Genomic DNA, 11574 nt, shown 5'->3' on the forward strand with positions numbered 1-11574 from the left:
ATTTGCTGTCCCCTTAAAATAACTCAACACACAGCCATTAATGTCTAAACTGCTGGCAACAAAAGTGAGTACACCCCTAATTGAAAATGACCAAATTGGGACCAAAGTGTCAATATTTTGTGTGGCCACCATTATTTTCCAGCACTGCCTTAACCCTCTTGGCATGGAGTTCACCAGAGCTTCACAGGTTGCCTCTGGAGTCCTCTTCCACTCCCCCATGACATCACGTAGCTGGTGGATGTTAGAGACCTTGTGCTCCTCCACCTTACGTTTGAGGATGCCCCACAGATGCTCAAGAGGGTTTAGGTCTGGAGACATGCTTGGTCAGTCCATCACCTTCACCCTCATCTTCTTTAGCCAGGCAGTGGTCGTCTTGGTGGTATGTTTGGGGTCGTTATCATGCTGGAATACTGCCCTGCGGCCCAGTATTTGCTTCAGTATGTCACAGTACATGTTGGCATTCATGATTCCCTCAATGAACTGTCGCTCCCCAGAGCCGGCAGCACTCATGCAGCCCCAGACCATGACACTCCCACCACCATGCTTGACTGTAGGCAAGACACACTTGTCTTTGTACTCCTCACCTGGTTTCCGCCACACACGTTTGACACCATCTGAACCAAATAAGTTTATCTTGGTCTCATCAGACCACAGGACATGGTTCCAGTAATCTATTTTCTTAGTCTGCTTGTCTTCAGCAAACTGTTTGCGGGATTTCTTGTGCATCATCTTTAGAAAAGGCTTCCTTCTGGGATGACAGCCATGCAGAGCAATTTGATGCAGTGTGCGGTGTATGGTCTGAGCACTGACAGCTGACCCCATACCCCTTCAATTTCTGCAGCAATGTTGGCAGCACTCATATGTCTATTTCCCAAAGACAACCTTTGGATATGACGCTGAGCACGTGCACTCAACTTCTTTTATCGACCATGGCAAGGCCTGTTCTGAGTGGAACCTGTCCTGTAAAGACCGCGGTATGGTCTTGGCCATCATGCTGCTGCTCAGTGTCAGGGTCTTGGCAATCTTCTTATAGCCTAGGCCATCTTTATGTAGAGCAACAATTATTTTTTTCAGATACTCAGAGAGTTCTTTGCCATGAGGTGCCATGTTGAACTTCCAGTGACCAGCATGAGGGAGTGTGACAGCGATGTCAAAAAATTTAACACACCTGCTTCCCATTCACACCTGAGAACTTGTAAAACTAACAAGTCACATGACACCGGGGAGGGAAAATGGCTAATTGGGCCCAGTTTGGACATTTTCACTTAGGGGTGTACTCACTTTTGTTACCAGCGGTTTAGACATTAATGGCTGTGTGTTGAGTTATTTTGAGGGGACAGCAAATTTACACTGTTATACAAGCTGTACACTCACTACTTTACATTGTAGCAAAGTGTCATTTCTTCAGTGTTGTCACATGAAAAGATATAATCAAATATTTACAAAAATGTGAGGGGTGTACTCACTTTTGTGAGATACTGTATATGTAGTTCCACTCTAGGAGGAGCTTGACACTACTAGATTTCCACCAACATCTGAGGCCTTCTGCAACATGCCAAAGGCAATATGTAAAAAATTCAACTCATCCTATCCTCTTCAAGTTCTTCCTGACCACATCAACTCATGCTCTGTTGTTATTGTGGATAATGCGAACCAGGCAACAGTGAACAGGTAATTCTTGATAAAATAAGAAAAACTGGGGAACAGTGAACACGTAATCTTACTTAGTTTGGAGTTGCATACAATTGAACTATCAATATTTATTTGACTAGTTTGTTGGTGCTGTATGTCAAGAACCATATGGTCCTCTTTGTTTTCATGAGTACATTACCAAATACAATTTGAACAGTTTGAACTTGGGTATGCAACATCATTACTCTAACTTCTGGCAATTTTTATAATTGATTTGGCCTGTTAACAAGTAGAATTATGTCAAACAGTTTTAAGGTTTCTGCATGTTTTATGTTGAACAGGAAACACGGGAGTTACCTGCCTGTTTGAGGGGCAGCCAGACCACTTGGTGCCCTCATCTTCACAGTCTTTTAACGAAAGTGACCTCTTCCTGGTAGCAGGACGAATGCTCGGCCATTCCTTCCTTCATGGCAGACCATGTCTTGCAGGGCTCAGCAGAGGTTTTGTCCATGTGCTGCTGCTTCGTTCACATGATATAGCCACTTTACTGTTGGATGACTGCCCTGATATTGATGTGTGAGAGACCATCAACCTGGTATATATATACAATATAGATACTTGGTCAACTTTTCAGTAAGTATTCTTTTTACTCTAAGGATATTTTGTACTAATTTTATAAAAAAAATATTAATTGAGCTTAATGTACAATATCAATTGGATGAGGACCAACATAAGAAAGATTTGGAGCTTTGTTTGTTTTGGGATCTCCCGGGTCCAACCGAAGAAAACAGAAGGTGGCTCTACGTACGTCTGCTTTCACATGCGGTAATTTCTTGTTTGTGGTATGTGGTTACATATATTCAAATACCTGTATTTCTGGACAAGACCATGTTTTATGTTATGTCTTCTGAGTATATTGGAATATGCTTAAAGATCATTTTAATGGAAACTCCTTTGAAGTATCAGGTAATGAACTATTGGCACTCTGATGAATGTAGTTTTTTGAATTTCTCTCCATTTGTGTTTTAGGTCTCTATGCTCTGTAAATCTGGCTTGCATATTTAATCCACATTTTACTTATAGAATTTTGAAGTAGTGTCAAATAAAAGATGAACTGTCTGCTTAGCGAGTAAGCGCTTCTCAAACTGAAGATACATTGAACGATTTAGAAGATATGTTGGATGATTTATAATGACAGAAATTAAACTGCCTTCTGTGATGCTTACTGGCTGTTTTGCTCATTTTGGTAAATATTGTAGGTTCTTGGGAGAAATACACGCCAAATGAAACAACTCAGACGAGGACTTTAAGATACAATTGTTTGGTCGCTTCTGACTGAGAGGAAGGATATGGTGTTTTTTTCCAATGGAATCTGAAGACTCTTGATCCTCTGAGGTAATGAATACTTTTATACATTAGGTTAATATTTGATTTTTTCCCCCTCAAAATTCGTCCAAGCATATTCAATATCAATGTTTAGACAACAGTCTACTGGTCATGATGTAGATGCTGCTTTCTCGAATATCCTGGCCTGCTGATGATGATGATGATGATGAGGAATACCCAGCTGAAACAAACAAACGTGTCACTGGGTACTTGAGGCAGTTCATTGAGATGGGTATGGTATCAGCAATGTACCTCCAGAACTATATTAGCTTCTTTATTTACATTAAATATAAATAAGATTTTAAAAATATGTCGTCATCTGACATTTGTGTCTTCACGTCTATGTAAATGTTTTGCAGTTATATTCCATCCATCCATCCATCCATCCATCCATCCATCTTCTACCGCTTATCCTTCCTCAAGGTCGCGGGGGAACCTGGAGCCTATCCCAGGGAGCATTGGGCACAAGGCGGGGTACACCCCGGACAGGGTGCAAGTTGCAAGTCCATCGCAGGGCACACTCACACACCCATTCATACACTACGGACACTTTAGACACGCCAATCAGCCTACCATGCATGTCTTTGGACTGGGGGAGAAAACCGGAGTACCCGGAGGAAACCCCCGCAGCACGGGGAGAACATGCAAACTCCGCACACACATGGCCCCAGCGGGAATCGAACCCCGGGCAGTTATATTTTGCCTTTTAAAATAAAGTGAATTATGTGCCTTGTTTAAGACCACAAATTGTTGCTGTCATAAATGGCAGAATAACTTCAACAATTTTTTAAAATAAGATTTTTTAAATTCGATTTCAGCATCTAGCAAGGACCTGAATGACCTGCTCAAGTTCTGGGTTGGATGAGAAGTTGCTAAAGAAAGTCTGGCTGTGGAAGTTGTTAGTGATGACTTCTCAAGAGCCTCTACCTGCTTCTGTATCCTCAGATTACCAGCGCACTACAAAGATTACCAGTCCTTCAGGATGGACTTGATTATGTGCATTGGGTCATGCAAGTATGGTTTTAGAAATGTGTAACTTTAACTTTGATTATTCAGCAGCTATGACTGAATATTTCTTCACTACCGTTCACTATTTCATTGTTGCCTTAATCATGCAGCGTAAATGTTTCAGTGCTACTTTACTATATGCATGAAAGTGCTGTTTGTCCAGATCTCCCCTGCAGATGGCGCTGCAGTGCGCGACGTGCATGGAGAGCCGGAGGGCGTGCACGTGCACGCGCTGTGAGTACGCATGGACGATAGTGACTTTGTTCAATGGACACGTTCACTTGTTTTGTTTTCTGTTCTGTCTCCTCCTTGTGCAGTTACTGGCGGGAGTGCAAGGGTGCGTCTTGATTGTTTCCAGCTGCCTGAGTTCTAGTTTGATTACGTTTGTTATTTAAACCCCTGGTGTTGCTCTGAACTTCGTGCAGTATTATTTACGTTCAGGTTTGCAATGTATGTGTTAGCTCCCTCGATGCTAAACGAGTTCGAGTTCTCGTGTCCTGTTCCTGTGTTATGCTTCATGCCTCATTTTATGTTTAGACCTTGTTCCATGTTTAGACCACGTACCTTGGTGTTTGTTGATTTCTGTTTGTGAATAAAGACTTTCATCTGCACTTGCTTTCTGCTTCCAAGTCCCGTTTCATAACACTGTTACTGTTTAATGTTTACTATGATGTGAAAGTCTGTTCTGTTTTAACATGCATGGCACATGCAATATTTGCCAAGATGGCATGTAGTAAGTTTCTACTGTACCCCACCACACTATTTTAGATGCAGTGGCTCCTGAATGTTTTTGGTGAAAATGAAACTGTTTTTCCATGCCTTATGTTAGATTTATTATTTCAAAATATATGTACATTTTGTACTTTTTTAATTGTCAGCAATAGTCGTGTCTTCCATAACAATATATTTGACTCCATCTATTAACCTGCTGTACTAAGGCTAAATTTACTCAGTTTCAGGACATAAAAGAAAACCAATGTTCTTGCCAACAGGTTATTTTCATATGCTGAAACATTTATTATCAAGTAACAAACACATGTGGCCTGCTGTTACTATAGACAATTACCCCATAAGAACTGACTGGCAAAACTGAAGTGCAGATAAATAGATGTCCCAGCCAAATGTCTGTGACGTTGTTTTGGGGTCTGCAGCTGCCTGTAGTCCTGCCATTTGTTCATCGCTCAGGGGGCATTCAGTCGTAGGAACAATGATGCTGGCATTTGCATCAGCAACGAGGCCGCTACTCTCCCAGTCAATGTGCGGTATGCTCAGTCCCTAAAAGACAAATCTTGGACCATTAAACAGAACACATAAAGTCCTCCCTAAAGCTCTCAACAAAACGAGCATTCGATTCATTGCATCATTCTTACTTATTGTTCTTAGTTCAAAAAATAAAGACAGACAGGATCACATCAGAAAGTAGACCACATGCCTCAATGTTGGGTTCAGGTACAGGATGGTAGACACTTCCCATTGCCCACAACTGGTTAGGATTCATACTACCCTCTGTGTGAATTGTGTGATTGTCCCAGGTTCTGCAGAACAAGTTGAGGTCATTTTGAAGCCGTGGAAGAAAAACATAGTGGCAACAAAAGGTGAGGTGAGTTGGGTCTGAAATGTCAAGGTAGCCACATTCCTCTAGGGAGTGCAGAACATCATAATACACATTTGTTACCGATGTACAGACGTCTTGCCACAGCCTCTCAATACTGGAATAAATGAACCATACAAAAGTAAAATTCAGTGTCAAATGATTTTGTAAACTGGAACTTCAGTACATATACTGATAATTATACATGGTTTTATATCATCAACACACTGCTGATTATGGACACTTTCTCCTGAAATAAAGCTTCCCCTCGCTGCCCCACGGACTGGAGACTGAGTAAGTCCTTCGAACTACAAAGCCAAACTGTGTCAAACGAGATACGACTCCCACGGTGTCGACCGGTGTTGCATTGAAGCTCTTACTCGGTCAAACCGCACCCGGTGTCCTTGTGTCTTAAGCGCTGCTCTCATCATTCTATATCCACAGTGAGGCATACGTTGCTTCAGAGTGGTTACAGAAGCATCCAACTCCTCATCCGTCAGTCTGCTATATACTGAGAGATTACATTCCGCCATTCGTCTGTATAAGGTTTGTCTACTTATCCCTAACAGGTTGGCAATAGTGGGAACAGACAAATTCAGATCCAGCAGATTTGGGATGTGATCAGGTGGGACTTTGAGACGTGGACGCCCCATTGGCCCTTGTTCCTGTTGAATGATCACCAGGGCACATTTTGCTTAATTACAGTAAGAAGTTCTACTATTCCTGCTAAAATGTTCGGTGGAATGTTCACTGCCTCAGAAACTGAACTAAAAAAAAAAAAAACAACAACTCCTGTGAGCAAATCAATTCCATGTATTCCATGTCTAAAGGAATATGCCCAACTGCATGGTTCAGGCGGGAGCGGAATCGCTCTAAAACATAGTCCAAGAGCAAGTGCTGTGGGGAAATCAAATGGGTTTAATATCCCAGTAACTTCTATAGTCCTATCATTGTAACTATAATTAGCTAGTCAATTACTAAAACCCTGTAATGCCTTACTGTCTGGATGTTCCAATAGGTGCATAAACAAACTCCAGTTAGTCCAGAATGCAGCTGCTAGAGTCCTAACTAGAACCAGAAGATACGACCATATCACCCCGATCTTATCAACACTGCATTGGCTCCCAGTGAAATCTTGCATTGAATATAAAATACTATTATTAACCTATAAATCACTAAAAGGTCTTGCGCCACAGTATCTAAGCGACCTTTTGGTTTTCTATGATCCGCCACGCCAAAAGATGCAGGATATTTGATGGTACCTCGAATAGCGAAGGCTATATTCGAAGGCTATAGCAGGGGGAAGAGCTTTCTCTTATAGAGCCCCACAGTTATGGAATAGTCTTCCAATTAGTGTTTGGGACTCAGACACAGTCTCAGCATTTAAGTCTAGGCTTAAAACTTAATTGTTTACTCAAGCCTACCCTGACTAGACTTTCTGTTATGCTGAGCACAGTCCTAATAATTTTTTTTCTCCCTCTCTCCTTCTGTCGAGCCACACACGATTTTATGGAGATACTAGAGATCCTGATTCTCTCTGCCCTCCAGACCTGCCTGATCCGTTTCGGATGTCCTATCTCTGGATGGAGCTCTCATCTACTCCAATTCCAGATTGCTGCGACTATGGCTGCTTCTAAGCCCAAACAGACTTCATATAAAACCATAATGAACTTTTTCACACTATCCATTGTTACCCACATGAGGATGGGTTCCCTTCTGTGTCTGGTTCCTCTCAAGGTTTCTTCCTCTTAACATCTTAGGGAGTTTTTCCTTGCCACTGTCGCCACTCAGTGGCTTGCTCAGTTGGGATAAATTCGCACCTTTAATATCTATATACCGTGTTGATATTTCTGTAAAGCTGCTTTGAGACAATGTCTATTGTAAAAAGCACTATACAAAAAATCTAAAGCTAAATCGATTTACCTACGTAGGCTCCATGCAGATAAAAAGCATAACAAGTAGACCAAAGCATAAGGGAAGCATAGTGACTGACTAGCTAGTGGTAAAAGCTAACATAATTCCACCAAATTTGATATGAATAACATCTTTACTTGCAGAGAAAATAACTGAAAAAAATTATAAAAATATATACTGTCATATTGATTAACAGTATAACTGAACATACCGCTTGGTTCATCATCTCTTGTGGCTTGTCTGCACAATCCCACCACTAGGGGCCGGCCCAGAGTAACATGTTACAATAGTATCGGCAATCCATTGCTCTTCCTGTGAGACCCGGATGTGAAGACTCAAATTTTAAGACACAAATTTTAAGACCTGAATTTTTGCAACCTGAATTTGTGAGGTTGAAAAATAATGTGTCGAAACATTACCTGATGAACAATGAAGGTGGTATTTTAACAAGTGAATATTTTGGAACCGTATTTTAGGAAGGATAATATGTGTGCATTGAATTTTGAATGCTGGAATTTTGTTTTCAATCAAAATATACAAACCCAATGAATTGCAGAGGAAACTAATTCAAGCACTGAATTTGCGGTGTTTTTTTTCCGATTTGTGTCAAATTGCTGGGCAGAAAAAATCAAGTATTGTTATTGTGATAAGTTTTTATTTAGTTTATGTAATTCAACATGCCATTTTGCCTTGAGGACATTTGGTACTATTATACTTCCATACCCATGCCCACGATGGCCAAGCACTGATGCTGGGATGCATCACAGCTAAAAACATAGCATACTGGGCAGCAAGTACCTTGGATGAGTGAGTACTGTCAATGCCAAAGGGATATAGGCTTCAATTCTGCTGGTGGACCCAATCTTTTCACGGCTCAGGTTCTTATTGATCACAGACCCATCAATGATGTGATAGCAAATGTCTCTATTGTGAATGGCCTATGCTGTGAAACCTGCAGTGACTTTGTAGACTTTGCTGTGGACCAGTGACCATTACTAATGTTGTTTTACTAATGCCGTTTAATATTTTTTACCCACCCCTGGCTTTTATCTGGTGTTCATAGATTATATCCATAACCTTATGTTCTTCATAACTTGAGTGTTGGTACCAAAGGAAAACAATTAAAAAACAGTATTAAACAATGAAAACTACAGCATATGCTACAAGTGCTTAATTCTATAGTTTAATTCTATCAAATTAAAGATAAAAACAAGGAGCAACTAAAAAAAGGCAACTTTAAATAAAAGCACAATTCCTTTAAAAGTAAATTAAGATTAAATTGTGAATTTAAAAACATATTGACTATTTAAAGTGCCAACTGTAAATAAAAAATGTCAACTTTTTAAGAAGTTGATTTTACCTAGATTTTTTTTTTAAATATCAAAGTAACAATTTTTTTCCCGACAAATCATGTCACATATTTTTCAATATCTTTATAGAATTAGAAGTAGATTTTTAAAATTTTGCCAAATGCATAATAGAAATTAATCAAAGAATCATTAAGTGAATTAAAAATCTTATATCAGTAACATGATAGTTACATAGCAACAGGGTGTGAAATTACTGCATCATACCTGGAGTCCTGAGAGAGACACTTCAGGAGCATCTCCTCCACCAGTAGCTGTACGTGCATTGAGTTGTTGTTTAAAGACATTAGGATCAGTTGTTCTTCTAAGTGGGCCATAATCTTAAAGAATATGTAAACACAGAGGAACTATTTATTTGTTTGTTTGTTTGCTTATATTCATTGTACCATGTTATTGTGTTAGTCAAGACAGCCACTGTTAAGTCCAAGACAATTCCATGACCAGGACTAAGGTAGATCAAGTCAAGACTCTGTGAAGCAAGACCCATTCAAGACAAAGACCTAAAACCAGTTTACTTAGGGTGGTGGGGGGCTTGAATCATTGTTGGGGCCCTATATCAATTACCAATATATATATATATATATATATATATATATATATATATATATATATATATATATATATATATATATATATATATATATATATATATAATTTAAAAATTGCATGCTCATTACAAATATGAGTTTAGATATTGCCACCTAATGGGTGTTGTAAAAGGCACTTTTTGTTGTACAAATAGTTTTGGAGCTACTGTGCTAATGACATGTCCCAACTTATTTCTCACTGATAAATTCAGCTTGTCTGTGTGAGCAGTAGTTGAAGTAGCTTGCATTTCGCAACTCCTATGCAGCAAAATGCTAGGTTGTTTTTGCACTTTTCCTTTTTGGCCACACTGATGTTTCAGTGACACAGATACTCATAGAAAAATGTTTTACCAACTCCAAATTAGTAGTTAGGAGTAGTTCTCCTTTCAAGGCTACATTCAAATCATGTAGAGTTTGGTGTGCTGTGTGTGTGCTATTACCAGAAATACCCAAATGTTTGAATATGAAACTAACTTTACTGCAGTAAAAGAAACGCAATACCAACAGCTTATTAACAGCTTATTAAATAACATAAATATTTGTTTTCTATTTTCATATAGCTCAGTATATAGCCTTGCATGGGAGCTCTGATAGCATTGGTGTGTGAGTGTGTGTGTGAATGGGTGAATGAGACCCAGTGTAAAGCGCTTTGGATAAAAGCACTATATAAGTGCAGACCATTTATAAATGATCTACACCCCAGAAATGAATTCCTGGCTTCATTGCTGAGCAGGTAGTTGGTCAGGCCCAGCTGGATTCTTTAACAGGGTGTATTTTTTTCTACTAAGAATACCTTAATGTCTTTTCAAATGTATAATATGCTATTACACACACAAACTAAAGCTAAATCTACTGTACATCCAACAGGAAAACAAGCACATACACCAACAGAGAAACACCAACACAGTGTGCATATACCTGCTATGTTGTTAATTTGGGTGTCTGGTTTAATGAGGTTGGAATAAGGTTCTCTCTTTCCCATTTCAATTCAGTTACTATGACTGTAGAAATCCTTACAGAAAGACATGAAAGAGAGTCAGAATTACAACACAATCACTGCAAATTCAATCAGGCTATTACTGATTTATTGTGCCCTAAACATTAAGTCTGCTTAAAACCTAACAACTAATGTCCCATTAAACTAGGTAATCTCTTTAGCTATTATAGAAACATAGTGTAACATCTTTAAATTTATTTAGAAATATACAATATAGTATCTTCACCTCAATTATTAACAATGCTGCTATTCTACAGTAACAGGGTGCCATACCTGCAAAGTGTGTAGGATTTTACCAAGTTCCTCTCTGGCAGCTTCATATCTCTGCTGTTTGACATTGTACTTGACAACTGAAAGTCCATTAGTAATAATTTGACATCCAGGCAAAAACAACTCATTGACAAAATGGTAAGAAGGGACAAATAAAACCAAATGTCGACCCAGGCATTGTGATGTTTTATCTTAACAAGGCTTCTTTGAAGATCTTTGGCTGAATCACATGCGTAACAACTTGCTGCCACAGACTTTACTGTCAGTGGGACTGGCTGCAGTAAGAAAGACACAAGACAGTCTAATATAAAAATAATTTAAAAATGTTTTAATAAGAAATAACGGTAACACTTTCTATGAAGCCCATGCGTATAATGAATTATAGCCCCATTTATAATTATTTATTAACAAGTATTACTGCTCTGTATATAAAATATACTTGAAATAAACACGAGGGAGACCTAGTATGATTAATATGTAATCTTATTGAGAATTCACTGGGCTGGTGGACTGTATGAACGGATGTTTACCTAAGACACAACACACAGATAAGCAAGGCGCAAACCATACATGTATTTGATTAGTGCGGCAGGCCTCAGAGCGTAGGTGGACGGTCAACTAAGAGACACACACACACACACACACACACAGGGCTATGCCACCATGCACACACATACAGAAGGAAAACAGAACATTATTAGAATAATAAAAGGAGTATTAAGATATTATAAGGATAATATAATGCTATTATGAAGTAGGGAGTACAGTAAACCACTTGCAAGCAGTATAACTATATATATAAATATATATATAACAGAAATG

At 39.2% G+C, this 11574-nt stretch overlaps 2 long non-coding RNA genes across 4 annotated transcripts; one reads left to right on the plus strand and one right to left on the minus strand.

Moving 5' to 3' along the window:
• Nucleotides 1-1424: 1424 nt before the first annotated feature.
• LOC128632747 (uncharacterized) lies at nucleotides 1425-4835 on the plus strand. Of its 3 annotated transcripts, XR_008396346.1 has the most exons (5): nucleotides 1425-1671; nucleotides 1974-2457; nucleotides 2892-3027; nucleotides 3139-3250; nucleotides 3378-4832. It is a non-coding gene; the product is annotated as an uncharacterized LOC128632747 (long non-coding RNA). The 3 variants fall into 3 exon arrangements; XR_008396347.1 differs by having other exon boundaries at nucleotides 1974-3027; nucleotides 3113-3250; nucleotides 3378-4835; XR_008396345.1 differs by having other exon boundaries at nucleotides 1974-3027; nucleotides 3378-4834.
• A 4166-nt stretch (nucleotides 4836-9001) lies between these two features.
• On the minus strand, nucleotides 9002-10999 carry LOC128632748 (uncharacterized). The gene is made up of 3 exons (XR_008396348.1): nucleotides 10756-10999; nucleotides 10404-10497; nucleotides 9002-9218 (listed from the first exon to the last, which is right to left on the minus strand). It is a non-coding gene; the product is annotated as an uncharacterized LOC128632748 (long non-coding RNA).
• Between the last annotated feature and the right edge of the window lie 575 nt (nucleotides 11000-11574).

The sequence above is a fragment of the Ictalurus punctatus genome, chromosome 3 (assembly GCF_001660625.3).
Source record: "Ictalurus punctatus breed USDA103 chromosome 3, Coco_2.0, whole genome shotgun sequence".
Lineage (NCBI taxonomy): Eukaryota > Metazoa > Chordata > Actinopteri > Siluriformes > Ictaluridae > Ictalurus > Ictalurus punctatus.